The following is a 10,970-nucleotide window of genomic DNA, read 5'->3' as shown; positions in this document are numbered from 1 at the left end:
GTATATATATATATATACCACATCTTCTTTATCCATTCAACTTTGATGGACATTTAGGTTGTTTCCGTGTCTTGGCTATTGTAAATAGTGCTGCTATAAACATATGGGTGCATGTATCTTTTCAAATTATAGTTTCTTCTGGGTATATGCCCAGGAGTGGGATTGCTGGATCATATGGCAACTCTATTTTTAGTTTTTTAAGGAACCTCCATACTGTTTTCCATAGTGGCTGCAACAATTTACGTTCCCACTAACAGTGTAAGAGGGTTCCCTTCTCTCCACACCCTCTCCAGCATTTGTTATTTGTAGACTTTCTAATGCTGGCCATTCTGACTGGTGTGAGGTGGTACCTCATTGTAGTTTTGATTAGGCAAGGGTTTTTAAAGGCAGCTTTAGGGGTGTGGGTTGCAGGGTGCCTGATCAGCTGGTGGACATTCTTCTGATTGGTTGGTAGTGAGGTAACAGGATATTTGGGGCATCAACATCATCAACCTTCTGGTCTCAATTAGTCTGGGGTCCATGTGCTTGTAGTTAGCAGTTTCCATCTGGTGAAAGTCTGGTTTCTGTAAAAACCGGTAATGTGCATCAGACATTGTTATCTATGTCCGTTAGGGGGGAACTAAAACTCCTGTGACTCTGCTATATGGCTGGTCTATTGTTTAAATTGTTACCAGTTTCCTGGCCCAACAGTTTTTCTTTGTTACTACATGTTCACATTTTCCTAATCATTAACTCTTGAGCCAGCCTTTTGAGACTCAGGGGAGGCCTGAAGCAAGGTCTTTTACTTCAAGAGACAGGGGACATGGGGAGAGTCCCAAAGGGTTGCGCTTGGTTTCAGTACCTATGAAAATGGTGTTTATTGCCTCCACAGCACCCCCAAATGTAGCACTCATTCATTTGTTTATTAGGTGTAAATTTCCCTGCTATACACCCTGAATACCCAGGTACCAATCCAGCAGTCTTTCCTCTCCAGGAGCTTATAGCCAGCTAACAAAAACAAAGCAGGTGAGTATATTAAAGGTATACTTAGGATAGATTGAAGATAGAAGTTACAAGGAAAAAGAAATATAGTGATGATGAAATCACACCCCTCTGAACATAATGTTAAAAGCTAAAAACTCCACCAACAAAAAGTAGTATTAATATTTTATCTTCTTTTTGAATGTTTATGTATTATGCTTCTTTATTCTGTCCTAGTGAATTATGTCAGATTTCCTAAAGGTGGTGCCCTTGTTTTAGGAGCTTTATCTTTTGTTGCTTTTTGCTTTACTTGTGTTTCTCTTGTGTTTCACCATGACTTATGATGTTGGAGGTTGATTTGGAAAAGATATTTCTTAGCAAGTTAAAGGAATATTTTGTTTCTATTTTAAGATGCTTTATTTAATAATGGGGAGTTATTTAAAGCTTATCAAATATATTTTAATAACTATTGAGATTATGTGTGTGTGTGTGTGTGTGTATATATATATATATATATATATATATATATATATTTTTTTTTTTTTTTTTTTCCCCCCACTCAGGAATACTTATTGAATGCCTCATATGTGCCAGGTGTTGTTCTGAGCACTGGGGCACAGGAGTAATCAAAGCAGCCTAACTGGTAGAGGTACTTTTAGCAGAAGAATTCAAGGTATGTTTCTTAATGATAACTATCAGTGTTTTTGCACTGCCTTAAGGCCCTTCACCCACAGTTCTGCTTTATTTTATACAGAGGGTTTTGACATAAGATTCTATTTTTTAAAAAACAATTCTACTTCTAAAAAACAAGAACAACAACAACAACAAAAAACTAACTCAGCTACTTTACTGTGTGACCTTGGGCAAGTTATATCAACTCTCTGAGGCTTCATTTCCTTTTGTATAAAAAAGTTATAAATAATATCTTGCTCAGAGGATTGCAGTGGGAATTAAAGGCTAAGTATTAAATGGATAATGCCTATAAAACTCTTGGCATATTCTTGGCTCATTGTAAGTGTCCTGTAAATGTTAGCTGTTATTGCTGCCACTTTTAGTTCTGTGAGTCAGTGACACCAAATTAAAAGTTCCCCCAGCTGGTGGAGGAAAAACTGAATCATGTTCTCTCCTGCTCCTGATTTTGTGTGATATTTGTGTTTACTCTGTTGATGTAATTGCTAGGTTTTCTAATTCTGAGCCCACATTTCTTTCCCTAGAAAAATTCAACTTGGATATGGTATAGTCATCTTTTAATATACTGTGGCATTCTCCTTTTCCTGATGATGTAATTAGTTATGCAGAAAATCCAATAGACTGTTTTTGTTTTTAAAGGGAGGTGGAATGAGAGAATTTGTGAAGGTGGCTTTTCTCCCTTTTGGAAACAAAAGAAAGTGAACTTCCTCCAGCTCTTTTGTCTGAATCTGGGTATTTCTCTGCATTTTGTTTCTTGGTTTATTGTCTTTCTCTACATCAAAGGCTTCTCACTAATTTAACAGAATTAGACATCCTGAAATGCTTATTGCTTCCTTCTCTGCATATTCTCTTTTGTGTCGCTTTGTTTCATTCTTTTATTAGCTGATATTTCTTGATTTCGAGAGCGTGTCTTTACCTTTAATCTGGTTAGAATTCTCTGCACCAGAAGAAATCATCTTTGAAGTGTCTGTTTTCTTTCCCTCACTTAGGGTCGCTGTCCTGTGACTTGAAGATCCAAATTCGCTCTCCCCCACCCATCCCAAGCCTGTTTGACCACAGGTCAAATAAATACCACTGGAGAAGAAAGGATTTATTTATTGAGCACCTTATGAGCTTGTAGAATCCCCACCAAAATCTTGCAAGGGGAGTTGGCTGCTCCCATTTACAGAAGAGAAAACCTGAGACTCATAAAGGATAATTTTTTGGGGGCAGGATTGAGTTTGGAAGAGATATTCTTACAATTACTTCACATTATCTCTTTAGTGGTTGGCATCTACATGGCTTGAATCCATCCTGAAGGGTAGCATAGTATAGATTTAGGATTTGGAGTCTGATCTTCATTTTCACCTTCAGTAGCTGTTACATCCTAGGAAATTTATTTAACTTTTTCTGAACTTTTGCTCTCTTATGTATAAAACGGTGCTATTTTTAGTCCTTCCACTAAAACTTGGTGAGACTCCATTAGGTGATTCAATGTAAAGTTCTCACCACAGTCTTGGGTACATAGTTAATATTACAGCTCTTCTCTTTCTCCCATTTCCTTCCTCTTCCCCCTCTCTCTCCCCTTCCTCTTTCACCTTTTCTCCATCTCCCCACTTTCCTTGCTCTCACCCTCCTCTTTCCTTTCCATCTCCTCTCCCTTCTCTCCTTCCATCACCCATCACCTCCTCTTCTCCTTTTATTCCTCATCACTAACCCCCTTTTCACTTTTTTAAAAAATTAATTAATTAATTTATTTATTTATTTTTGGCTGCGTTGGGTCTTTGTTGCTGTGCGCGGGCTTTCTCTAGTTGCGGAGACCGGGGGCTACTCTTCGTTGCGGAGACCCGGGGCTACTCTTCGTTGCAGAGACCCGGGGCTACTCTTCGTTGCGGTGCGTGGGCTTCTCACTGTGGTGGCTTCTCTTGCTGCAGAGCACGGGCTCTAGGCATGCGGGCTTCAGTACTTGAGGCTCACGAGTTCTAGAGCGCAGGCTCAGTAGTTGTGGTGCACAGGCTTAGTTGGTCCGCGCATGTGGCATCTTCCCAGACCATGGCTCGAACCCATGTCCGCTGCATTGGCAGGCAGATTCTTAACCGCTGTGCCAGCGGAGAAGCCCCTTTTCACTTCTTTTATTTTGTGAGGCTGCTAGTTTCCTTGAATGGGAGAAATAGTTAAGAGGTGCATTCCTGGGAGGATTAGGTGTGGTTGATGTTGAGTAGAAAGGAGTAACGTGGTACAAGGGAGAGAATATGATCAGCTGAAACAGACCCTACATCCAGTGAAAGTATCAGTGACAGAAATGACTCAAGTTAAGGCAAGCAACAAGGATATCTATTTCTTGTGTTAGGATAGGGGTAATAATTAACATACAAACATGGCTTTTCCTTGAAGATAGGAATGTGTCAGGGTCCCATGCATTTGCCAAGGGAAAATGGCAAAAAGGAAACAGAGATAATGCTATAGAATTAGCTTTCCAGTTTTGCATATTTTATATTTATAACTTTTTTATAGGAGTAACTTTTTACTCCTATAATGAGAGAACTAATGTGGAAATCCCACAATAAACACAGTGAACTTTGATCATTCAATTTTTTTTTTTAATTAATTAATTTAAAATTTTTTGGCTGCGTTGGTCTTCGTTGCGGTGCGCGGGCTTCTCATTGCTTGGCTTCTCTTGTTGCGGGGCATGGGCTCTAAGCACCCGGGCTTCAGTAGTTGTGGCGCACGGGCTTAGTTGCTCTGCGGCATGTGGGATCTTCCCGGACCAGGGATGGAGCCCGTGTCCCCTGCATTGGCAGGCGGATTCTTAACCACTGCACCACCAGGGAAGTCCCGATCATTCAGTTTTTAAACTCACATACAACCCATAATATTTACGTTGTCACACTAAGACATTTCTACTGTATTCCTCTCCTAAAAAAAAAATCAAACATTGAAATTCCATTAACCTGAGATCCCCAATGAATCTTTTCCTAGAATCTTTGAGTGTTAAAAATAGCCTCTTGTGGAATTCCCTGGTGGTCCAGTGGTTAAGACACCGTGCTTTCACTGTGGAGGGCCCAGGTTCAATTCCTGGTCAAGGAACTAAGATCCCACAAGCTGTGAGGTGTGGCCAAAAAAAAAGAAAACAAAAACAAAAACAAAACAAAAAAACACCACCTCTTGTTTTCTGTGAAAGCCTGGGCTCACTGAGAAATTTATGCCAGGTCTGAGAGATAGAAATAGATGTAGAGAGAGATAGAGATGAAGGTGGGGTGTGGGGGGCGGAGAAAGAAAAAGGAGAGATAAGGTGGTTTTCTTCTTTCTTATTTTAGTGTGTGGTGTGGGAACAGAAACAGTGAGAGTCATAGCAGATTCCCAACGTTAGGAGGAGGATGGAGGTCTGCAGGTTGCCAGAGAAGTGGACCATTGATTCTATCCCTTACAGTTCAGTAGTACTGGTAGGATCATCAGGGAAATAGCCATACTGTTCTGATCATCTTCTATTCAGCCCACCTTAAACGGTATGAGAGGACCAAATAAACAACACCCAACACTGCACAGATGAGATTGATAGCAGTATATAAGCCACATATATTCACAGACTGGGGGAGGAGGACATTGCACACCGTACAGGGCCACCCAGGGGTTGCACTTAGGTGCAGAGTGAATAAGCAGGGGCTGTAGGAAGCAGGCTTTGTAGTAATGATGATGAGGAGGAGGCGTGACCTGGTTCTCTTCGTTTGATGGAAAAATCCAATCATGAAAATTCATGAGGTTGATGCAGGGGGGGTAATATGTGTATAGATTAATCCCTGGGAGATGTCTAGGACTTTCTGATTAGTATCAAGAACATTCAATCTCTAGAAGAGAAGAACTCATTGTCCACTTCTCCTGCTGACTGAGTGATAGTCCAGGCCGTGGGACACAGTGTAAGCACCCAAGAAACTTCCTTTTATTCTTGTTTTTTAAAAGAGCTTTACTGAAGTATCATTTGCGTACTGCTCAAAAATCCACCTGTTTGGTGTATACAGAACATTGCAGAAAGAAATTAAGAAGACCTAAATCAATGGAAAGGCATTCCATGTTCATGGATGAGGAGACTTAACATTGTTAAGATGACAATACTCCCCAAGTTGATCTTGTTATTATTTCTGCTGCTTTCTCTCTTCTCCTTCTGGTAGTCCCATGTTTGTACGTTGCTAAACCTGATAGTGTCCCACAGGTCGCTGATGCCCCGTTGAATTTTCTTCATTCTTTTTCTTTCTTTTCTTCAGATTGGTTAAACTCTATTGATCTATCACCGAGTTCATTGATTCTTTTGCTAGCTCAAATCTGCTGTTGGGCCCCTCTAGTGAGTTTTTAAAATTTTTGTTATTATACTTTCAAACTCCAGAATTTCCATTTGGTCCTTGTGAAAAAAACAATTTCTAACTCTCTATTGGTCTTCTCTATTTGATGGATCAGTATCATAAAACTTTCTTTTAAATCTATGACATGGCTTGTTTTTAGTTCTTTGAACATATTCATAATATACTCTTTGGAGTCTTTGATAAGTCTACCATCTAAACCTCTGAAAGACAGTTTCTACTGATTGCTTTTTTTCCTGTGTAAAGTACCCTTTTCTGTTTCTTGGCATATCTCATAACTTTTTGTTGAAATTGGACATTTTATTTTTAACTTTTAAAAATATTGAGGTATAGTTGATGTACAATATTATATGAGTTTCATGTATACAACATAGTGATTTACAATTTTTAAAAATTATACTTCATTCATAGTTATTATAAACTAGTGGCTATATTCCCTGTGTATACATAGTAGTTTGTGCCTCTTAATCCCCTGCCCCCGTTTTGTCCGTCCCTCTCCCCACTGGTAACACTAATTTGTTCTCTGTATCTGTGAATCTGCTTCTTCTTTGTGATATTCAGTAGTGTGCTTTATTTTTTTTTTTAATTAATTAATTAATTAATTAATTATTTATTTATTTTGGCTGTGGTAAATAAATAAATTTATTTATTTATTTTGGCATCATGTGGGATCTTAGTTCCCTGACCAGGGATCAAACCCCTGCCCCCTGCAGTGGAAGTGCCAAGTCCCAACCACTGGACTGCCAGAGAATTCCCTCTTAGCTCACTTTTTTTTTTTAAAGGTAATGGGAACTCCTGGGATGGTGGAGTTGTTAATATATTTTAATATGTTTTGTTTATTTATTTATTTATTTGGTTGCGCCGGCTCTTAGTTGCGGCTGGCAGGCTCCTTAGTTGCGGCATGCATGTGCGATGTAGTTCCCTGAGCAGGGATCAAACCGGGGCCCCCTGCATTGGTAGCGTGGAATCTTTTTTTTTTTTTTAACTTATTTATTTATTTATTTTATTTTTGGCTGTGTTGGGTCTTTGTTTCTGTGTGAGGGCTTTCTCTAGTTGCGGCGAGCGGGGGCCACTCTTCATTGCGGTGTGCAGGGCTCTTACTATCGCGGCCTCTCTTGTTGCGGAGCACAGGCTCCAGACGCGCAGGCTCAGTAGTTGTGGCTCACGGGCCCAGTTGCTCCGCGGCATGTGGGATCTTCCCAGACCAGGGCTCGAACCCGTATCCCCTGCATTGGCAGGCAGATTCTCAACCACTGCGCCACCAGGGAAGCCCGGTAGCGTGGAATCTTAACCACTGTGCCACCAGGGAAGTCCCTTAGCTCTCTTTTAAATTGGGTTATTTGTCATTTTATTATTGAGGTGTACAAGTTCTTTATATGTTCTAGATACAAGTTCCTTATCTGACACCTGACCTGCAAATACTTTTCTCCCATTCTGGCAGTTTTCATTTTCTGAAAATTAAAGCATAAATTTTGATAAGGTCCAATCTGTAAACTTTTTCTTTTGTCATTTGTCCTTTTAGTGTTATAAATAAGAACTAATTTCTTAACCCAAGGTCTTAAAGATTGACTCATATTTTCTTCTAAGAATTTTATAATATCAGCTCTTAAAATTAAGCCTATGACCCATTTTGACTTAACTTTTGCATATGGTGTGAAAGGAGGTATCCAACTTCTTTATTTTGCATGCAGATATGCTTGTTTCAGCACCACTTGTTGCAAAGATTATTCTTGCCCCATTGAACTATCTTGACATGTTGTTGAAGATCGACTGCAAATGTGAAGGATTAGTTCTGGACTTTCAATTAGAGTCCATTGATCTAAAAAATAAAGAATAATGATAAGGTTCATTTTTTTCTTTTTCTTTTAATTGGAGTATTGTTTCTTTACAATGTTATGTTAGTTTCTGCTGTACAGCAAAGTGAATCAGCCATACGTATACATGTATCCCCTCTTTTTTAGATTTCCTTCCCATTTAGGTCACCACAGATCACTGAGTAGAGTTCCCTGTGCTATACAGTAGGTTCTCATTAGTTATTTATTTTATACATAGTAGTGTATATATGTCAATCCCAATCCCCCAATTCATCTAAGGTTCATTTTTTTCTATAAATTATTTTCTATTTTTTCTTTGTCATAGCAGGTGATATCGAATATGTCAGTTATTTAGCATGTATTGTCTGAAATGTGCTAATTCTTTTGTTTGTTTTTTGGTAGAAGCATCTCTAGAAATTGGTTTTAAATCTTCTTCTGCCAATGCTTTAGTAAAAGGCTAAAGATTTATACGGTCTGAGAACCTGCCATTTCTCCCACTTCCTCCTCCATTTCTCTGCCAATGCTTTAGACTTTTCAGCATTCTTCAACTAGGAATGCATGTGTGTGTGCAGTGTGCATGGGCATGTGTGTGTGTGTGTGTGTAATCTTGCCCTTTTTCAGTTGTGTAAATTCAGTGCCATGAACAAGTATGTGGGGACTTCCCTGGTGACTCAGTGGTTAAGAATCTGCCTGCCAACGCAGGGGACACGGGTTCGAGCCCTGGTCCGGGAAGATCCCACATGCTGTGGAGCAACTAAGCCCGTGTGCCACAGCTACTGAGCCTGCGCTCTAGAGCCCGCGAGCCACAACTACTGAAGCCCACGTGCCTAGAGCCTGTGCTCCGCAACAAAAGAAAACACCGCAATGAGAAGCCCGCGCACAGCAACGAAGAGTAGCCCCCGCTCATCGCAACTAGAGAAAGCCCGCGCACAGCAACGAAGAGCCAACACAGCCAAAATTAAACAAATAAATAAATTAAAAAAAAAAAAAAGTATGTGAAGGCTTTGGGATTAGATTTTCCCCCAGGGTAATACTTCCTTATAATCTGTTCAGAGAGTCAAAAATGGAAACTTCTTTGGGACCACGAGAGACGATTTTCTGGTCCCCATTAACTGCATAGCCCTTACAGTGTCCTGGTTTCCTTTTATTTATTTATTTTTATTAAATTTTTTTAATTTAAATATTTATTTATTTTTATGTCCTGGTTTCAAGTGAGGCTCTGCGTTACTGGCTTTAAATCACAGAGGACAAATATTGTACCTCCTTCCTGTACGGTGATTAAAAGTCTGTGTATCTCTTCCCCAGATGGTGACTGAAAGTCCACCACCAGGTCCCATGGATTTATTAGATAGGCACTGGGTGTTTTTTTTTTGTTGTTGTTGTTTTTGCGAGGGCTTTCTCCAGTTGTGTCAAGTGGGGGCCACTCTTCATCACGGTGCGCGGGCCTCCCATCACCGCGGCCTCCCCTGTTGCAGAGCACAGGCTCCAGACGCGCAGGCTCAGCAGCCGTGGCTCACGGGCCCAGCCGCTCCGCGGCATGCGGGATCCTCCCAGACCAGGGCTCGAACCCGTGTCCCCTGCACCGGCAGGCAGACTCTCAACCACTGCGCCACCAGGGAAGCCCTCAGTGGGTGTTTTTGACGAGGATAAGATTTAGTGATCAGTCTTTGAGGCACTTCATTATTTCTGACACCTGTGAATTTAACCGTCTTTCAATCAGGCCCAGTTAGTGAGGGAAATGATATTCGTCTAAAATTCCTGTTTGTTTTAAAAAGGAGACTAGTCCGGGGCTTCCCTGGTGGCGCAGTGGTTGAGAGTCTGCCTGCCAATGCAGGGGACACGGGTTCGAGCCCTGGTCTGGGAAGATCCCACATGCCGCGGAGCAACTAGGCCCGTGAGCCGCGACTACTGAGCCTGCGCGTCTGGAGCCTGTGCTCCGCAACAAGAGAGGCCACGATAGTGAGAGGCCCGCGCACCGCGATGAAGAGTGGCCCCCGCTTGCCGCAACTAGAGAAAGCCCTCGCACAGAAACGAAGACCCAACACAGCGAAAAATAAATAATAAATAAATAATAAATAAAAATTTTAAAAAAAGGAGACTAGTCCTTTTGAAAAATGCCAAGGATGTGTCGGATTCCGTACTTAGGACTGAGGCCAGGGCAGACGCAGTCCGTCCTGTCCTCCCCAATTACAGTCCCCCAGGGAAAATGGACAGTTTAATTGTAAGTAAAGAAAGGATGAACTGGAAAGACACGGGACTCCTTATACTGGGGAGTCAGAGAATAGCTCCAGGAAGAAATAAAATCTCAGCTAAGTCGGGACAAGACAAATCTTTTATGACAAGGACCAGCCCTCTATACCCTCTGGGACCCTCCTCCTACCCTCACCTCAAGTCCCAGCACTGAGCCTTCAGCTGTCAATCAAGCCCCCAGGAAGGACAATTGTGATGTGTATTTTTTTTTTTTTAATTTTTTAACATCTTTATTAGTGTGATGTGTATTGATGTTCCATCAGGACCCCGAGGAAGGGAAGGGAAGACAAGAACATCCTGACTGATTAACCTGAGCACGCTGAGACCCTCCCATTTGATACATAGGTTTCTTTGTAGGGGAAAAAAAAAAAAAGACCACACCTGCAGAGAAAGTGGTTTATTGACTGGATCCCCACACAGGGGGAACATGGTGGAGATGCAGGGAAAGGATTTCACCTCTGTCACTCAGAGCATCACCTTCACACTTGAGATTTCTTGATTTTCTTCACTGAGGTTTCAAAGGCTTGACTGCACCCAAGGCCACGGGTGGATGCACTGGACAGTAATTGAACACAGTCTTGGGGTCAGTGTTAACGAGTCTATTTGTTTTTCCAGTCAGTCCCATGGAGGGCAGAGGTCTCTTTCTCCTTTGCTTTCTGCTCTTCCCATGTCGACTCCTGCCCTCTCATGCCTGCTCCAAAGACTGTGCTGTCCTCTCTCTGCCCCTCTCTCACCTTCTCTTGCCACTAATCCTTCCCAGATCCTCTTCCTTCCATTTCTCGTCCTGCAAACTCTCTTGCTTCTTCCCCCTCGGACTCTCCTCTCTCCATCTTTTGCCTTTTGCCTTCGTCGCTTCCTCTCTTTACATCTTTTCTCCCCTCCCTCCTCTTCTTCCTCTCTGGGCCTCTGCCCCTCACTCTTCCTC

Source organism: Eubalaena glacialis, chromosome 18, assembly GCF_028564815.1.
Source record: "Eubalaena glacialis isolate mEubGla1 chromosome 18, mEubGla1.1.hap2.+ XY, whole genome shotgun sequence".
Classification (NCBI taxonomy): Eukaryota; Metazoa; Chordata; class Mammalia; order Artiodactyla; family Balaenidae; genus Eubalaena; species Eubalaena glacialis.
Note: the sequence above shows the minus strand (reverse complement) of the source record.